We start from the raw sequence: 18,039 nt of genomic DNA on the forward strand, positions 1-18,039 counted from the left end.
TCATGTTTCTCCACAGGCCATGCACCTAGAAGGATTCCAAGTCATAACATAGTGCCATAGACGCATTGTGGTGGTCAGCTCTCCAGGGTCTTAGGGAGATACAGTGGTACCTCGGGTTACAGACGCTTCAGGTTACAGACGCTTCAGGTTACAGACTCCACTAACCCAGAAACAGTACCTTGGGTTAAGAACTTTGCTTCAGGAAGAGAACAGAAATTGTGCAGCAGCAGCATGGTGGCAGCAGGAGGCCCCATTAGCTAAAGTGGTACCTTAGGTTAAGAACAGTTTCAGGTTAAGAACAGACCTCCAGAACAAATTAAGTTCTTAACCCGAGGTACCACTGTATTTCTTTTCTATCACCGGCTTGCTGATCCATTCACTGAAGATCACTAGAAGCACTTTGCCATGGTTGTATTATTATTATTATTATTATTATTATTAGAAAATTCACTGCTGAGTGAATTATTATTATTATTATTATTATTATTATTATTAGAAAATTCACTGCTGAGTTGATGCTGAATGACTTAGGATCCCTTTTCCAAACGACCTCAGGGCCAGGAGCTGAATGTTGTCCCTCAGGCTTCTCTATTGAACCTTAGAACTCTGCCCAGGCCACATCCCTCACTGGTCCAGTTCTTCCACTTCTTTGCCTGCTCTTGCCTGCCTCAAATGTGTCCATGAACTGCAATAATGCCTCTCATTTGCCTGGGGAGGGATGTGTGTGTGTGTGTGTGTACTAAGAAGGAGTATGATGTTGTGATTGAAGAATTTTGCCACATTCACTGGTGGAATGTTATCCATGAGAGAATATAGCTTTCAGGCTGGGGGGGGGGGGGAAGGTTTTCTATATCTAGCTTAAAGAACTACACCACTCCACCCTAAGAATACAAACTTCTCCACTCATCTTTCACCTCCCCCAAACTAGAATGTACAAAAAAAAGTTCCTTCTGGATCTTTTGGTATTCTCCTGGAAATCATCTCATCTCTAATTTCTACACATGGGGTGTTGTCAAAACGTTTCTGCTATCAATGGAATTGGAGGCAGAAAACATGTGCCCATATCTTCAAGTGTGGCACTCTTTTCTTTTTTGCATTAAAAATAAAGTTAAGGCAAAAAAAGAGCAAAAAAACCCATCACTTTCTCTCTCACTCTCTGACTGACAGGTGCATGATTACCAGTGTGTTACCATAGTAATGCACTTTTCAGATATTGTACCTACAAAAAGCCAAACTCACTGAGACAATTTGAATGCCTAGAGCTATCTTGACACATGATAACAATACTTCAGTTTCCCACACCTGAATAGCGAGGAAGTTTTTTTTTTGTTTTTGTTTGTTTTAAATCATTTACTTAATGTAGTTTATCTAGTATACCTGCTTTGAGTTTAATTTTTGAGTTAATTTTTCAGCAACAGCTATGGACCAGATTTGACTACACTGTATATCCTTATCTAAATATTTCCATTTTCTTACAATCACCATCCTGGCAACGGGAAAAAAAGGGGGGGGGGGATCAATACTTTAGCTAAACTATCTTCATTTAGCCCAACCCATATCCCCAGCTAATGAGGGCATCAGTATCAATTCTTGCTATTAAATTAACTTTCAGGAACACCAGCTCCCCAAAAGCTGCCACTGAATGACAGTACAGCCATAAGCTGAAATGTGCACCTTCATATTTTTTTTCACTGACAAGATTTTGGGGGGATTGGGGTTTATATATGATGAGATCACTGCTGAATTATACACCAGCTGAAGTTTCCAAACCATATTCAGAGGCAGCCCCACATATGACACATGGCACTAATCTACCCTAGAGGTTACCAGATCATACACAACAATAGTTGGTGTTCCTGTCCAGGTAGGGGTGCAGCCGAAGCTGATGGAAGGCCCTCTTCACCACCAAGGCCACCTGAGCAACAGCAATGGATCCTGAAGTACCCTCAAGCTGTATACTGGATTTTTCAGAGGGAATGTAACCCCATCCAACTTCCCATCCATCTGGTCTAGGGAACCATCCACTAAGAGTGCCTCAGTCTTATCTAGATTGAACTTCAGTGTGTTGGTTCTCATCATCCATTACTGAGGTAAGACAACAGTCTGGAATATCCACTGCCACACTTGCAGATGTACAGAAGATAATAAGCGATTAGAGACCAATGCTATATGAATCAGCCTTGTAGCAAACAGCTTTGTCAGATTATTTGTTTGCCTTGTCCTGGATAGTCACAGCTTTCTAGAGTCTCAGGCTGACAGGTCCTTTCCACCAATTTCTTCTTAAGGCAATTACTGTATCTGAAGATGTCATGGATTGAACTTGAACCCTACTCCTCAAAAGTATGAACTCCCCCATGGAGCCAAGGTATATTTGTACCAAAGGAAATTAAATAGGCTTTTCAACATCTACATGAAGCCAATGGGAGAGATCACCAGGGGGTTTGGGCTGGGCGTTGATCAGTATGTGGATTATACCCAGCTCTACCTCTCTTTTAAATTGGAACCAGTGAAGGCGGTGAAGGTCCTGTGTGAGTGCCTGGAGGCGGTTAGAGGATGGATGGTGGCTAATGGATTGAGGTTGAATCCTGACAAGACAGAAGTACTGTTCTTGGGGCACAGGAGGTGGGCAGCTGTGGAGGACTCCCTGCTCCTGAATGGGGTAACTGAAGGACCAGGTTTGCAGCCGGGGAGTCATTTTGGACTCACAGCTGTCCATGGAGATGCAGATCAATTCAGTATCCAAGGCAGCTGTCTACCAGCTCCATCTGGTACGCAGGCTCAGACCCTGCCTGACTGCAGACTGTCTCGCCAGAGTGGTGCATGCTCTAGTTATCTCCCACTTGGACTACTGCAGTGCACTCTATGTGGGGCTAATTTTGAAGGTGACCCGGAAACTACAACTAATCCAAAATGCGGCAGCTAGACTGGTGACTGGGAGTGGCTGCCGAGACCACATAACACCGGTCCTAAAGGATCTTCATTGTGTGTTTCCACAGTGTGTTTCCAAGCACAATTCAAACTGTTGGTGCTGACCCTTAAAGCCCTAAATGACCGCAGCCCGGTATACCTGAAGGAGTGCCTCCATCCCCATCATTCAGCCTGGACACTGAGATCCAGAGCTAAGGGCCTTCTGGTGGTTCCCTCACTGTGAGAAGTGAAGATACAGGGAACCAGGCAGAGGATCTTCTCAGCAGTGGCGCCCACCCTGTGGATTGCCCTCCCACCAGATTTCAAGGATGAGTAATTATATAACATTTAGGAGATTAGGCAGCACTGTATAGGGAAGCTTTTTAAGCTTTAATGTTTTATTATCTTTTTATATATGCTGGAAGATATATAAACCCAGTCAGATGGGCAGGGTACAAATAAATTATTATTATTATTATTATTATTATTATTATTATTATTATTATTATTTACTATTACTATTATTATTGCATTATTTATGTGGATGGAAAAGCAAAGGGTTATGTTGTTGTTGTTGTTGTTAAATGTTTAAATGGCTCTTCTCCAATAAGAATACTGGTTGGTTTGCAGAAATACTATCAAAACAATAGAAACGGAATAAGCCATTAGAAATGCAAAAAAGAAAAAAAAAAAGAAAAAATCCCATTTAAAAATATATTATCAATCCATCACTAAAACACAGCAGCAGAAAAAAAAGATGAAAACTTCAAAGTCAGACTGAATAAATGTGTCTTCAAAAAGTTTGGCAGATATTACAAGTGTTTGGGATCCAAGCCATTCAGGGTTTTATATGTTAACATCAAAACGTTGAATTGGTCCTGAGAACAGACTGGCAGCCACAGTAGTTGGTGCAGGATTGCTAGATAACTGACTTGTTAAAAAGGTTAAAAGTAGGTTCAGAACCTCAACCATGGCAGGAGGATACATCTCTATGACCTGAGTAATCTACCTTGAATGGACGTAGTCATGTACTTGGTCTGAAATACCCATGTAATTGGTCTGAAGTGCTCTGATTTGAAGTATGCCATCCTCTTAAAACTCTCCCACCCCGCCTCCTTTGCCTACATCTCACATTTTGTGACAAAGTATATTTGGCACAGACAGTTGTGTGAAACATCCTGACATCTGACAGTGATGCTGCTTTTGCTCCATTTAAGCTGGCAGTCTACAATTTTGATTCCTGTATTTCAATATGAAATAGCAGCTCCATTTGAGCCATGCCTGTCAGGCGGGACACAGTTTTCAGAAGTTGCCTTCAGAAAGATTGAAATGACATTGGTTGGTTATTTCAAGCTGCCCTCTGAGTCAATGCATTTACTGAAGAGATACAGAATAATTTGTCTCCTCCCCCAATCATCAGTCTCTCATCTCTTTTTTTCCTCTCCTTTTTATCCCTCCCCCCTTTTTTTCTTTGCTGTGAAAGTAGAAGACAATTCTTAATGTCTTTCACTTGACAGATTTCCAGCTGCCCAATTTCTAAAAAGTCTTCTTTTTTTGTTGTGAAACTGCAAGAGAATTCTTAATGTCCTTCACTCAATAGGTTTCCAGCTCTCCAAATTCAGAGGATGTCTTCAACCTTTCATCACTGCTTTTGTCAAGTTGGCATTTGAAACAAGTATAAAAAATGCTGAGTGTTGGTATTAGTTGGCATTAATGAAGGGCAAATATCCAGCTTGTAGGTGATCTTCACACATGGTCATGGTGAGAGGGATCTTCTTTCTTTCCTTTGAACACCTCTCAAACTAGTTTATTTCAGCTTTTCTTGTACTGGGGATGAATGCACTTTATACCAGGGAGGGAAAAGTTGTGACTCTTCCTATTTTGTCATGCTTCAGATCACCTCAATTCCAGCTGGCCAATGGTCAGGGATGACAGGAGCAGCAGCAGGAGGCCCCATTAGCTAAAGTGGTGCTTCAGGTTAAGAGCAGTTTCAGGTTAAGAACGGATCTCCGGAACGAATTAAGTACTTAACCCAAGGTACCACTGTACAGGAAACAACTCTTAAAAAACAAATGAAACTTATCGTATTTTTTAGTGTATAAGACTAGGTTTCCCCCATAAAAAATAATGTCGAAAATTAGGGGGTGTCTTATACTCTGGGCCACCTCCCTCCATTTTCTTAAATCTGAGTCCCCCGAAATTCTGGGCTGCATCAATAGGAGTATAGCATCTAGATCAAGGGAAGTAATAGTGCCACTGTATTCTGCTGTGGTCAGACCTCACCTGGAGTACTGTGTCCAGTTCTGGGCACCACAGTTCAAGAAGGACACTGACAAACTGGAACGTGTCCAGAGGAGGGCAACCAAAATGGTCAAAGGGCTGGAAACGATGCCTTATGAGGAACGGCTAAGGGAGCTGGGCATGTTTAGCCTGGAGAAGAGGAGGTTAAGGGGTGATATGATAGCCATGTTCAAATATATAAAAGGATGTCACATAGAGGAGGGAGAAAGGTTGTTTTCTGCTGCTCCAGAGAAGCGGACACGGAGCAATGGATCCAAACTACAAGAAAGAAGATTCCACCTAAACATTAGGAAGAACTTCCTGACAGTAAGAGCTGTTCGACAGTGGAATTTGCTGCCAAGGAGTGTGGTGGAGTCTCCTTCTTTGGAGGTCTTTAAGCAGAGGCTTGACAATATGTCAGGAGTGCTCTGATGGTGTTTCCTGCTTGGCAGGGGGTTGGACTCGATGGCCCTTATGGTCTCTTCCAACTCTATGATTCTATGATTCTATGAAAATAGGAAGCGTCTTATACATGTGGGCGTCTTATAAATGGAAAAATATGGTAAATCTCCCATAAGTATATCTAAAGAATCTTGGTATTCAGCTGCAGGCAACTCTAAGGCAAGGGGAGTGCGTTTCTGGATTTCCCCACATGCCCAAATCAAAGAAGAAGATGTGCTTGGAGATCCAAAGGGATGTTTTATATTTTTTAAAGTGGTGGTGGGGAAAATAACTTTCGGATCAATTTATAGACCAAACATGGGGCAAGAGGAAATCCTTAGATCCATGTTGAATAAAGAAAGCAAAATAACATTGAGGAGAATCTGTACTGGGACATGTATCCAAAAGAGATAGAAGAGGGAAGATAATGCATACAAATGCACACAACCTAGGTAATATTAAATAATTCTTGAGTCAACATATACTAATAGATTCATGGCATTTGTTATATGCAAAAGAAAATGATTTTAGGGTGGTTGTTTTTCCCCCTTTCAAATTGCTATGGCTCATAGAGCAGAAACGATTATATAATATTCTCCCCTGATCTTTTAGCAAATTCCAATGGGACCTATAATTGTTTCTTATCATAGCATGCTACATATTATGCTATAAATGCAACCAGAGACCAGAAATAGACCTATGTGGAGTCTCAATCGCCTACTTCCACAATTAAAAGATATGTTAGAGAATATTAAAATAAAAATTGAGGAGTTCTATATACATAATGATCCTTCACAGTTTTCAGAAGCCCTATTATGGGACACTTTAAAAGCTTTCATATGAGGATCATTTATTAGGGTGAATAATCATTTGGAAAAAGGAAAGAAGCAGAAAGAAGGATCTATTACTGACACATACAATGAAGCTAGAACAAGAAAACAAGGAGAATAAGCTAAGCAGAACAAGGCAGAACTACAAGCACTAGAGATAGGGATTGTTTTTATAGCTATGCAATATTTGAACAAAAATATTATAATCTAATGACAAGGCTTTGAAACTATTAGCCTATAAATTGACACAACATAGTTTAAAAAAATAGATTTAATTCATTAAAATCACTTGATTTAATTTAAAATCACTTGATTTAAAATCACTTGATTTAATTTTAAATCACTTGATTTAATTTTAAATCATTTGATTTTAAATCACTTGATTTAATTTTAAATCATTTGATTTTAAATCACTTGATTTAATTTTAAATCACTTGGTTTAATTTTAAATCACTTGATTTTAAATCACTTGATTTAAATCAAGTTCTTAATTCCAAATGCAGTCCCTACTTATGGCAGGAATCAGCTCCACCTTTACCAAATGATTACCATATATCCTAAAATTTTAGTTGCAAGACACCATTCTACTACCGAAATTTTATTAAAGCAGAAGATATTTGGAAGGAGAAATAAGAAATGAGATTGGGTCTGAGAAATCCCCAAGAAAGGTTCTTGAATATTAAAGTTTTCCTATATTGTTACTGAAAGAAGTTAGAATTAAAGCATCTACGTCTACATCAAAGCATGTAAGCCTGAACAAGTATCATGGAATGCTTCAGATTCTCTCCTCTTTCATCGCCCGCCTTTGAAACAAAGCTATTTTGAAGTATAAAACAGGTGTGTTGTCTTTGTAACACACCAATTAAAAGGAATTTCGTTCATTAAAAGGAAGCTATGAGACAAAATATCTGAGACAAAAGCAGGCAAAATGTGATTTTTAAAAAATGCATTCAGAAAAAAAAAGGGAACAGAAGTGATGATGTGATAAGAGATGGCATGGTGCTGGCAGAAGCAAGGAAACTTCTTGTACTAACCAAATTAAATATTTGTGAATGAATTCTGGGAGTGAACTTGTTATCACTGGAACACTTGTAACAGTCCAAGTTTGGTAAGTGAAGTGGAACAGCAGTCTGCCCGGAGAGATGAGGTAGTAGAATACAAAATGAAGGGGCAACAGCAGGGCCAGTCCAATGCCTTTGGCACCTGAAGCAAACCACAGAATCGTGCCCTCCCAACCAGGGAAAAAGGGGTGAATGAAGATCGACATAAGGAACTAGGGTCGGGAATAAACATCTGCATTCAAAACAAGGGTGAGAAAAGACCAGCAGTGCCTCCTATTCACCAAGAGGCTGCTGTAGAGGTGGTACTGGGGGTGGGCTGCTAGGGCGGTGGCAGATCCAGCTTCCAAGGAGTCTGCTGCAGTCATTGCTGCTACCATGGCAGCAGCAGGTGTTGCATTTCTTTGGAGGCTGGATCTGCTGCTTCTTCGGATCCTGCCACCCAAAGTTGTTTCCTCACCTGGCCTCATGGGTGGGTCAGCACTGGACAGGAATACTATGAAGTCAAGACTGAGCAGAAGGCTGGACCACCCATTATATTCACTATGGCTATCCTGAGTTCCTCCTCCAATTTTCCAACAATATCTTCCCCTCCTGCATGAAGGAGAACTTGCCATGAAATTTTGCAACTTGACTTAACTTGGTAAGATAGCTGAGATTTATCCCATTTCTTTACTGTTTTTATGGAAAAAATGTTGAGCTGGTTCCTGCCAGTTGCACTTCCTAGAATGCCCTCGGAACAGCATGATGCAACATCACTCTCTCCCAAGACGTTCCATGAACTGCAGGCACCTGAAAGCTGGAGAGAAAGCTCAGTGGTCCCTTGAGTGGTATGGGGTAGGGATGAAGGAAATACCTATTTTCAATGGATTTTTGCATGAAATTTGGTGGCTCTGGCCCATTTGAACGTTGCCTGTATCAGACTGCTTCTTGCATCGCATACCTGGCCACTCTGCTTTGCCTTTTTTTCTTTTCTTTTTTAAAGTCCAACCAGTTATATGCAATATTATTCAGAAATGGTTATTATAACTTTACCCAATAATCCATCCCCCTTCTTCCACACTTGCAAACAAATCTCACTACAGTCAATCAAAGGCAAACAAGGCAGGGCCAGATTTAGGTTTGATGAGGCCCTAAGCAACTGAAGGTAATGGGGCCCTTTGTCAACAACAAATTGTCGCAATTTTTTTGTGTTGAATATATGCTATGCTATATGGTAATTTATGGACCTAATAGGTATCTAACCAGTGATATTTTAGGGAGCAGGCTAGCAAGCAGGGCCCATTACTTACATCATAGGAGCCTACACAACACGAAACACTATTGCTGTATGTAGGTTTTATTTTATATGTTTTTTTATCTTATATTTTGGAAATGCGCATCCAGTTTCCCCCCCTGTACATTTTTTTTGGGGGGGGGGGCAAGAGAGTGGGGCCCTAAGCTATAGCTTGTTTAGCTTTTACGTAAATCCGGCACTGCAAACAACCTCGCCCTGGGCCCCCCATCAACCTTCTCTCATGTCCATGTAAACCAACAAATGTAGAAAGAGAACCTACCCAAATGATGCTGACATAAAAAACCTCACACATATACCAACATGGAAAAATGTAAAGGAAGAGTGTAAGTTTATCATCCACCTTCTTCCCTCTACTCTCTCCCACTATCTCTGGATACCATGTTGTCTTACATTGAACATAACCAAAAGACTTTATAATCTGAACAAAAAAAGAGGAGAGATTGCATGTTCTTTTGTAATTCATGAAAATATTTAATATTTTTTTTTAAAAAAATGGCTATTATAAGCAATAAATATAAAACAGCCAAGTCCTACATTTCTTCATTTTATAAGTATATTAGTATGTAAGTATTTTTATTCGGTTTTATGCATTGTTGTATTAAGGGATGGATGAATCTCCCAGTTTCAGTTTCTCTCCATAATTGTTTTTTCCAGTTTGAAGGGTGGTAGTCAGCAGTTTTAGATGCAATAAAATTAATTAACATGTCTAAGTTAGGTCAATTTATTTTGGTGGGTCGATTCTGAGTAAAACTTAGTTGACCATCTTACTGCAGTTCTCCATACTTCCACATAAGTATGTGTTTTTTCTAATGCCCTCGTGAAAAATGTTTGATGTTTTAGTGAGAATTTTGCCTAATATTATCATTTATGCAAATTATATTTTTCACCATATCTATATCTCCCCTATTATAATGCATTTTTGAATGCTATTTTCACAAATACATGCATTTTTGTGCACATTACAAGGCTGGAGAACAGCATTGCAATACTCCGATAAAGGTGATTTTCAAAGGAATAATAATAATAATAATAATAATAATAATAATAATAATAATAATTTATTTATTTATACCCCATCCATCTGGCTGAGTTTCCCCAGCCACTCTGGGCGGCTCCCAATCGAGTTTTAAAACAATACAGAATTAAATATTAAAAACTCCCCTAAACAGGGCTGCCTTCAGATGTCTTTTAAAAATAGGATAGCTGCTTATTTCCTTGACATCTGATGGGAGGGCGTTCCACAGGGTGGGTGCCACTACTGAGAAGGCCCTCTGTCTGGTTCCCTGTAACCTTACTTCTCGCAATGAAGGAACATGTGTTACAGTTTTGGAAAATGCAAATTAAATGTGAGCTGAATTTCTCTCCCATCTCTAGCTGTATGTACCTGTTTATGTGCCAGTTACTTTATATATATTTTGTGTAAGATGCACAGATTGTTTGTATATTTAGTAGAATAGTTTTTTTAAAAACAAAACAAAACCTCAGGGGGTGAGATGTGAATTAGAAACGAGTAGTTTAACTTCTCACTGAGATCTTTTTTTAATGTTTTATTTTTTAAAAACCATCCCTAATTATGAGTGAATTGGTATAAGCTCTAAAGGTGATATGGCAACTTGGCTGGGAGACAAAAATATTTTGGCTTCAGATGTGCCTCTGCACCTCTGAAAAATAATCATTAGAAATAATTTTTATAGGGGAAGACCTTTGTCCGTGAGCATTATATTAATCGTTCTGACCGCATCTGAGGCTGAGACATTTTATAGAAAGTGCCAACAGCTACAGGTTGCATTGATTCATTTAATTCCTTTTTATTATGCCATAACACCCCAATGTCAAAAGTGAAAAGAACATTTAAAAGCACTTTTCTTGTCTCCATAAGCTCAGGCTCTCAGCAGCTACATCACTCCAAAAGGCTATGAATGAAGAGACCACTGGGCCTTTTTCTAATGATTTCCCACTCATTACTCAAGTCTAAGTCTTTGACCTTGAGTTGCTCAGTGAACTAGTTAATGACTTGCTGACCATGGCGCTCCTTATCTACTTACCTGTCTTAAAACAACTAAAGTAACAGAATTCCATTTTGTTTCCCAAACAAAACAGTGACTGGGAATGCATTTTATCACATCATTTTTAAGGGCTGAGTCAATGTGATTTATGTATACAGTGGTACCTCTAGTTGCGGTCATGATCCATTCCGGGGTGCCGTTTGCACCCCAAAAAGTCCGCAACTAGAGCTGTGCTTCTGTGCAAATGCAGAGTGCGATAGACCGCTTCTGCGCATGTGCAAAGTGCACATAATGCTTCTGCGCATGCGCACACAGCAAAACCCAGAAGTATATACTTCCGGGGTTTGCCGCATTCGCAAGCTGAAAAGATGCAACATGAACCTAACGCAACACGAGGTATGATAGTAGTTGCTTAAAATCTGGATACTGTCCCCTTTTTGAAACATTGAATCATTGGGAAATGCAAAGGAGAGCTCAGTCTCCATACCAGAGGAAGGTGTTGCAAATCAGTATTACAAACAAGGGAATGATTGGTAAACCATGGCACCTTCAGTTCAAACAGGAACATAGTAAATTGCTTTCACATGGGGGGGGGGGGGATTCAAGCCAGTTTGCATTAAAATATGAAGAAACTTCTGAAACAAGATACAAACTGAAACACAGAAGTACTTTGACATTTGCACTTTTCCACGTTTTGCAATGCAGTTCTCCAGCCACGTAACATGTGCATGAATGTATATGCTAGGGGAAATTATGCATTAAAATCCATATATTAGTGAAAATGACATACAAAGATGCATATTAGGGGAAAATGCTTTTCAAAAAAATGTATATATTAGGATAAATGGCAGACGAAAATATGTATATTGGGAGAAAATCACACTAAAAAAATAATGAACCTGAGACCGTTTGCATGCAAAGCATGTCTTCTCTCACTGAAATGTGGCCCTTCCTTTTCCTAGACTTCAGTGAGTTCCCTTAAATATGCTGCTGTCACTCAGGCTCACTTCCTAGTCAGTGATATGGGGATATAAGTTTTGGCCTATGCATGAAGCTTTGGTAAGAATTACTGAGATAAGGTATGTGGAGTGTTTTAACTGTTTGTCCCCATGCCCCAGTAAGGGGTTTTGTTGTTATTCACAACATCTCTTGTAACAGTCACATTTACTGGTAGGATAGTGGGATGGAAGGGAAGCAGTGTATGTGGTATCTCACCCCCCACCCCAATCAAAGGTAACTTCTAGAAACTAGGGGTGAGTGAATTTACCAGCTTTGCCTTCTCATGGCTTCTCATTTTTCCAAACTTAGGTTCAGTTTCTCACATTTTCACCCAGTTTTCAATTTTTCGAAAAGTTCTCATGAACTTACACCAGCATTTTAGTGTGAATTTCCCCCCAAATTTACATAGTTTTGCACAACAACTTCCCATAATATAATGTATTTCTGTAGGTTATTTTCAATATTATATGTAGTGAGACTGCAATCCTATGCCACCACCCTGAGAGTAAAGCCCATTGAACTCAATGGGCCTTACCTCTGAGTAGATATACAAAATATTTCACTGTGATCTTTCTCAGAAGCAAGTCCCATTGAGTCCAATGGGCCTTACTCCCAGGGAAGGGGCATAGGATTGCTGTTTTATTACTGTAAACACTATTGAATAAACTGGGACTGATTTCTCGCCAAACACGTATCAGATTGCACTGTTACTCTGCTACAATCCTTCAGCTGACCCATCATGCTGCAACCTTTTTAATGACTGATCATTTCACACTTATTTGGTCTTATTTTATTTCTTTTTAAACATTCTTTTGTGGTTCTTTAAAGTTGCACTTCTCTCCACTTGCTTTTGGAAGTGATTGTGTGTTCTTTTGAATGAAGGGAGGACAGCCGTGCTAGAAATAATTTAGAAAAGGTGTTTTTTCTTCTTTCCCTGGATGAGCACAGAATGCCAATGAGCCACCACACATAGTGTCTGGCTATTATAATGACTAGGGGAGAAGCCAAACATGACAAAATCGGTTACAGACTTTAGAGAGCTGTCGTTTCCTCCCCCTGAGATGATGATAGCAAATCCCCTTTCTAAACAGGTGTGCTGGAAATCCAGAATGCCTTTGCAGTGAAATGGCTTGTATAATGAGCACTAGAGTCTCATTGTACAGAACATAGCAGACATTGTTATTTGTTTCATTGGGGCTCTGCAATGTTTAATCTATTAATTGTTTAGATTAACTGGTTTGGGTAATCCTAACACACTTCCTGGATCCAGAGATTAGAGGGGTCTGACACCCACTTTAACACCCCAAACTCATAACAATATCTATGGTTTTTGGAGGTCCATGGGTTCTACAAGAAAAGTGGCTGTCCAAAATGGCCTCTTCAAAGAAGTGGGGCTTTGGGTTATTTTTTTCCTTGTTAAATGACAGCAGCAGAGGATTTTTTAAAAGTTAAAAGCTTCACTTAAGTTGTTTTAAGAAAAGAAAAGAAAACCAATGCTCTCCAGAATCTGCAAGCAGGCACACATTCTAAGTCCTATCAGTGGTTTGTAAGGTTTATCCAGGATGATACAACTAACCACCAGAAATATTTTTTAAATGCATAAGCAAGAATACACACTCCTCAGCCATCTCTTAATTATTTTAATATCAGAAAGACAACCTCGCCTCCCCCTCAAACAGAAAATTAATATGATTTTGGCATTTTAGTTGCCCTCATAAAGGTGTTGCCCTAGTGTAAATTATGGAGGAAAGCTCGCCTGGGAAAAGCTCCTGGACCTATTTGTCTGTTATTTCTCAGGCTTTCTAGAGGGACCCCTGTGCCTGCAAATGTTGTCTACTTTAACCAAAGCTATAGTCATTTTTAGGTCCTCTGTTATAGTGAATGGGGAACACTGAGCAGTTGCCATTTTTAAAAAACCACAGATGAAGATACAAAGTAAATCTTGGGACCTGTGTACACCCCTAATATCCCCCCTTTCTACAGAACTTTCTACAGAAGCGACAGAGAAAAAACTGTCAAAAAAAGAAAGATATATGGAACTTCATCAACCCTCTTACTTTTAATGTGGACATTAAATATAGATGATTCACTTTGATGGTTCCAAATCAGAGATGGCATGGCTGTGCAGCTGCATTCTCCATATGGTCCCATCTCAAGGCAGAGTGAACAAACTTACCATGTGGCTCTGCTTCTTGGTTTTTCAAAGTTTCTGTTCTCCATGATAGTCTTTGGGCCACCCACTTTACAAGGCAGCAAGTTGCAGAGCCATCTGCTAGTTTAATGAGAATGGAAAGGAAATACCACAACTCAAAATTGTGCACACTGTTTTTAATGTAAAAAAGGGAAAGCTAAAGGACCCCAGGACAGTTAAGTCCAGTCAAACTTGACTATGGGGTGTGGTGCTCATCTTACTTCAGGCCGAGGGAGCCAGCATTTGTTCACAGACAGCTTTCTGGGTCATGCGGCCAGCATGAGTAAACAGCTACTGGTGCACAGAGGACCGTGACGAGTGCCAGAGTGCACAGAAATGCTGTTTACCTTTTTATCTACTTGTGCTGGTATGCTTTTGAACTGCTAGGTTGGCAGAAGCTGGGACAGAGCAACAGGAGCTCACCCTGTCATGTAGATTTGAACCACCAACCGTTCGATCAGCAAGCCCCAAAGGCTCAGTGGTTTAGACGACAGCACCGCCCACATCCCTGTTTTTAGTGTACAGTAGGAGGGGATGCTCAATCATTGTCAGCCAGGCAGATTCATCATTCCATTATGATGTTTGGAAGCCACTACAGGGGGGGAAATGGCAAGAGGGAAGCAGCTAACCCTTGTTTTCTACAATGTGATGCGATGTCATATTTTATCATGTTGCTCTGTGGAATTCTAGGGAGTCATGGTGGAGGGAATGGGCATAGAGGAATTTGACCAATGTGATTCCCTCGTCTTTTAAAGTTTTTTTTTAAACAACAACCTTTGGTTATGGGGGCGGAGGAATCTGCAGAACTTGGATTCAAAAGGGGACTTACCTGATTTAAGCTGGGTGACTTGTGACTCAGATCAAACCATGAGTCCTGCTGATCCTATGGTAGTTCCTATGTCCTTTTAATAATTGTCCAACCACCCATAGCCTGGAGCAGCGATTACTAGGGACGGACAAATCTGTCAATTTTGGTTTTTCATTTTGCCAAATTTAAGTTCAGTTATCCACACTTCCAGGGATGCGGGTGGCGCTGTGGGTTAAAGCCTCAGCGCCTAGGACTTGCCGATCGAAAGGTCGGCGGTTCGAATCCCCGTGGCGGGGTGCGCTCCCGTCGTTCGGTCCCAGCGCCTGCCAACCTAGCAGTTCGAAAGCACCTTCGGGTGCAAGTAGATAAATAGGGACCGCTTACTAGCGGGAAGGTAAACAGCGTTCCGTGTGCTGCGCTGGCTCGCCAGATGCAGCTTGTCACGCTGGCCACGTGACCCGGAAGTGTCTCCGGACAGCGCTGGCTCCCGGCCTATAGAGTGAGATGATCACACAATCCTAGAGTCTGGCATGACTGGCCAGTATGGGCAGGGGTACCTTTACCTTTTTATCCACACTTCCACACCAGTGTGCATGTAAAATCCTCATGAAAACTTGTCAGCATTATAGTGAAAATTTTCCATAAGATCACATTTTTACAAACCAATTTTCCACAATACAATGCACTTTTGTAAGTTATTTTCACTAACATGTGCATTTGTTTGCTCAATTCCCTCTAAAAGACACATTTTTGTATACATTACTTGGCTGTAGAAGAGCATTGCAAGATTCAGAGAATTACAATTGTTAAAGATTGGCTATGTTTTCATTTACCTACGGTTTTGAACAGTGCTAATTAAATAAGCTTGCTTTTAAAGGAAAACTGAATAGAATTTCCCCTCCCCTTCTAGCTGTTGCATGGGACTTCTTGCCACCACACACTTTGAATTACTCCAGGATGGTGTTCCATAACTCTCAGAGGAGTTATGGAATATGTATGAAAACAGAGTATAACGGATATAATCCTGTCTCTATATAAGGCAGGGATGGACTGGACTTGAATAGGTCCATCTATCCTCACCGCTCATGTATTTAAGGTAAGAATGGAGTGGTGGGAGATCAGGAGAGAGGAGAGTGGCTGTGAGGGCTGGAAGAAACTTGGTCCAGTACTCACTAAACCTGGCAGCATCTTTGTTCAGCTTTAGACTGAATTAAGAACAATTTGCAAGGCTCATCCATATGAATATTGCTGCTTCTGCTCCCCCCACCCCACAATAATTCACCAGACTTTGACAGAAGATTCTTTGTCAATAGGAGATGACATATGAATGTTGGATAAAGAGGGGTAACTATCTGAAAAACATTTTATGCTTCAGAGAGCTATAGCATTTGTTTTTTGTAAAAGGTTGTTGTTGTTTTTTGTCATTACTACCTCAGCATGCTATATTGCAAGCTACACTTAAAAGAAATGCCTGGATATTCCCACCTGTCTTCAAGATGAGGAATAAAGTGCCTAGTTTTACATCAGTCCTTTATCAAGAAAGCAGTAATATTGCAGTGGGCAGAAATCCCACCAGTTTGCGGGGGTGGGTTGGGGGGGTTCCCCTTCCCCATGCTTGGAAGCCTACCAGATTCTGCTCCTACTTGCTGCAAAAATAAAAATAAAAATGATTTCATCCCTTGCCTTTGTCAGGGTGAAATACATCCCTCTCAAGCCAATTGATTGTATTAAATGAAGTGATGGTCCCTGAAGAAATGCACCGGAACATTTAAGTGTACTCATTTCCAGAAGATATCGCTTTAAGCTGCTGAACCAGATTTGATGACAGGGAATAGTATTTGTTGGCAGGATGTAAAGGCAGCCTTCAGAATTCAGCCCTGGTCCTGGAAGACCATCTGGGAGCACTGCTCAACAAACAGTGGATCTTGGTAGTGACATGGAGGTGTACAAGAAAGCTGTCAAAAGTCAAGCTCTTTCCAATAGTTACATCCTGTTTGTGAATTGAAGCAATTGCACTCACTAATCCAAGCCCTGTAATTTCAAACTGTAAACTGTAGAGATGGAGCTGGCAGATATAAGGTTGATAACTAGAAGCCCTGCAAGAAGCCCTTTTTCAGGCATGCCAGTTGCCACCCATTACCCCATAACACTCACTTCTGTGCGTAGGTTACTTGAAGGATCTCTGTACCCCAAATTTGCCTGCACATTTGCTGCAATCTGCAGACAGGTACTACATAAAGTTCATTCACTGCTTGTGATAAATCAATCTTTAGTGTGGCAACACCTATTTTCTTGAGCACCCTGCATATTTCTATTAGGCAGGCACCTGCACTGTATTGGGTTTTTTTTTATCCCTGTTAAAAACATGTAATTTTATTACATACAGTTTAAAAAGAAAGAAAGAGAATCAACCAAACCTCTAAATATAAACACATGTAAACTGAGAGAGTGGGGACTATTCTGCTTAGCTTGAGTCACTGTTCCCATTCATCTCAACAAGCTGGAAGGTCAGTTTCCACTTTGAATAGTGTGGGGATCATCAATAAATCCAGGAGGCTCCCAAATTTAGACATTTGTCCTCAGACTCATAGAGAGCAGAAGGGACAGCAATGGGAGATACAGCTCTGCACACTCCTCTGTTGTCTCACCACTCTCATATTGCTTTTACTTAGGAAGATCAACAAAAATGGGAACCCTAACAAGGAACTGGAAGCAGAAGCAAAATAATTTTTAAAAAAATGATGTAGACCAAATAGAGAGGCTTTGTGATCCAAAACATTTTAGACCCATCTGGTCCTTCTTAAGGAAAATTCATGGAACAGAAAACTGAAAGAATTCAAAATTCAGATGTGCTATCTCTTCTATTTATTGTGAAACTGAAGCAGTAGCACATCGGAATTGTGAATTGCTGTTCTCTGAATAAGTCTATAGCCTGTGGCCTATAAAGTATGCAATAATAACCAACTTTTTTGTGACTTCGCAACACTGAGGAGCAGATACCATGTATACTATCACACCAGTGAATTCTAAAATACCTGAAGCACATCTGTTGTAAACAGTCTCTATATCCATGATATCAAAGTCTTAGGCAACCTAAGTTGCCTGAGTCTTATTGCTGTGGTACAGTCAGAAATATCTGATGGCTCAGTTGGTACAGTGTGAGATTCTTTATCTCAGGGTTGTGGGTTCAAGCCCTAGGTTGGGCAAAATATTCATAATAAT

Source organism: Podarcis tiliguerta (genome assembly GCF_965153285.1).
Source record: "Podarcis tiliguerta genome assembly, chromosome: Z".
NCBI classification, from domain to species: Eukaryota; Metazoa; Chordata; class Lepidosauria; order Squamata; family Lacertidae; genus Podarcis; species Podarcis tiliguerta.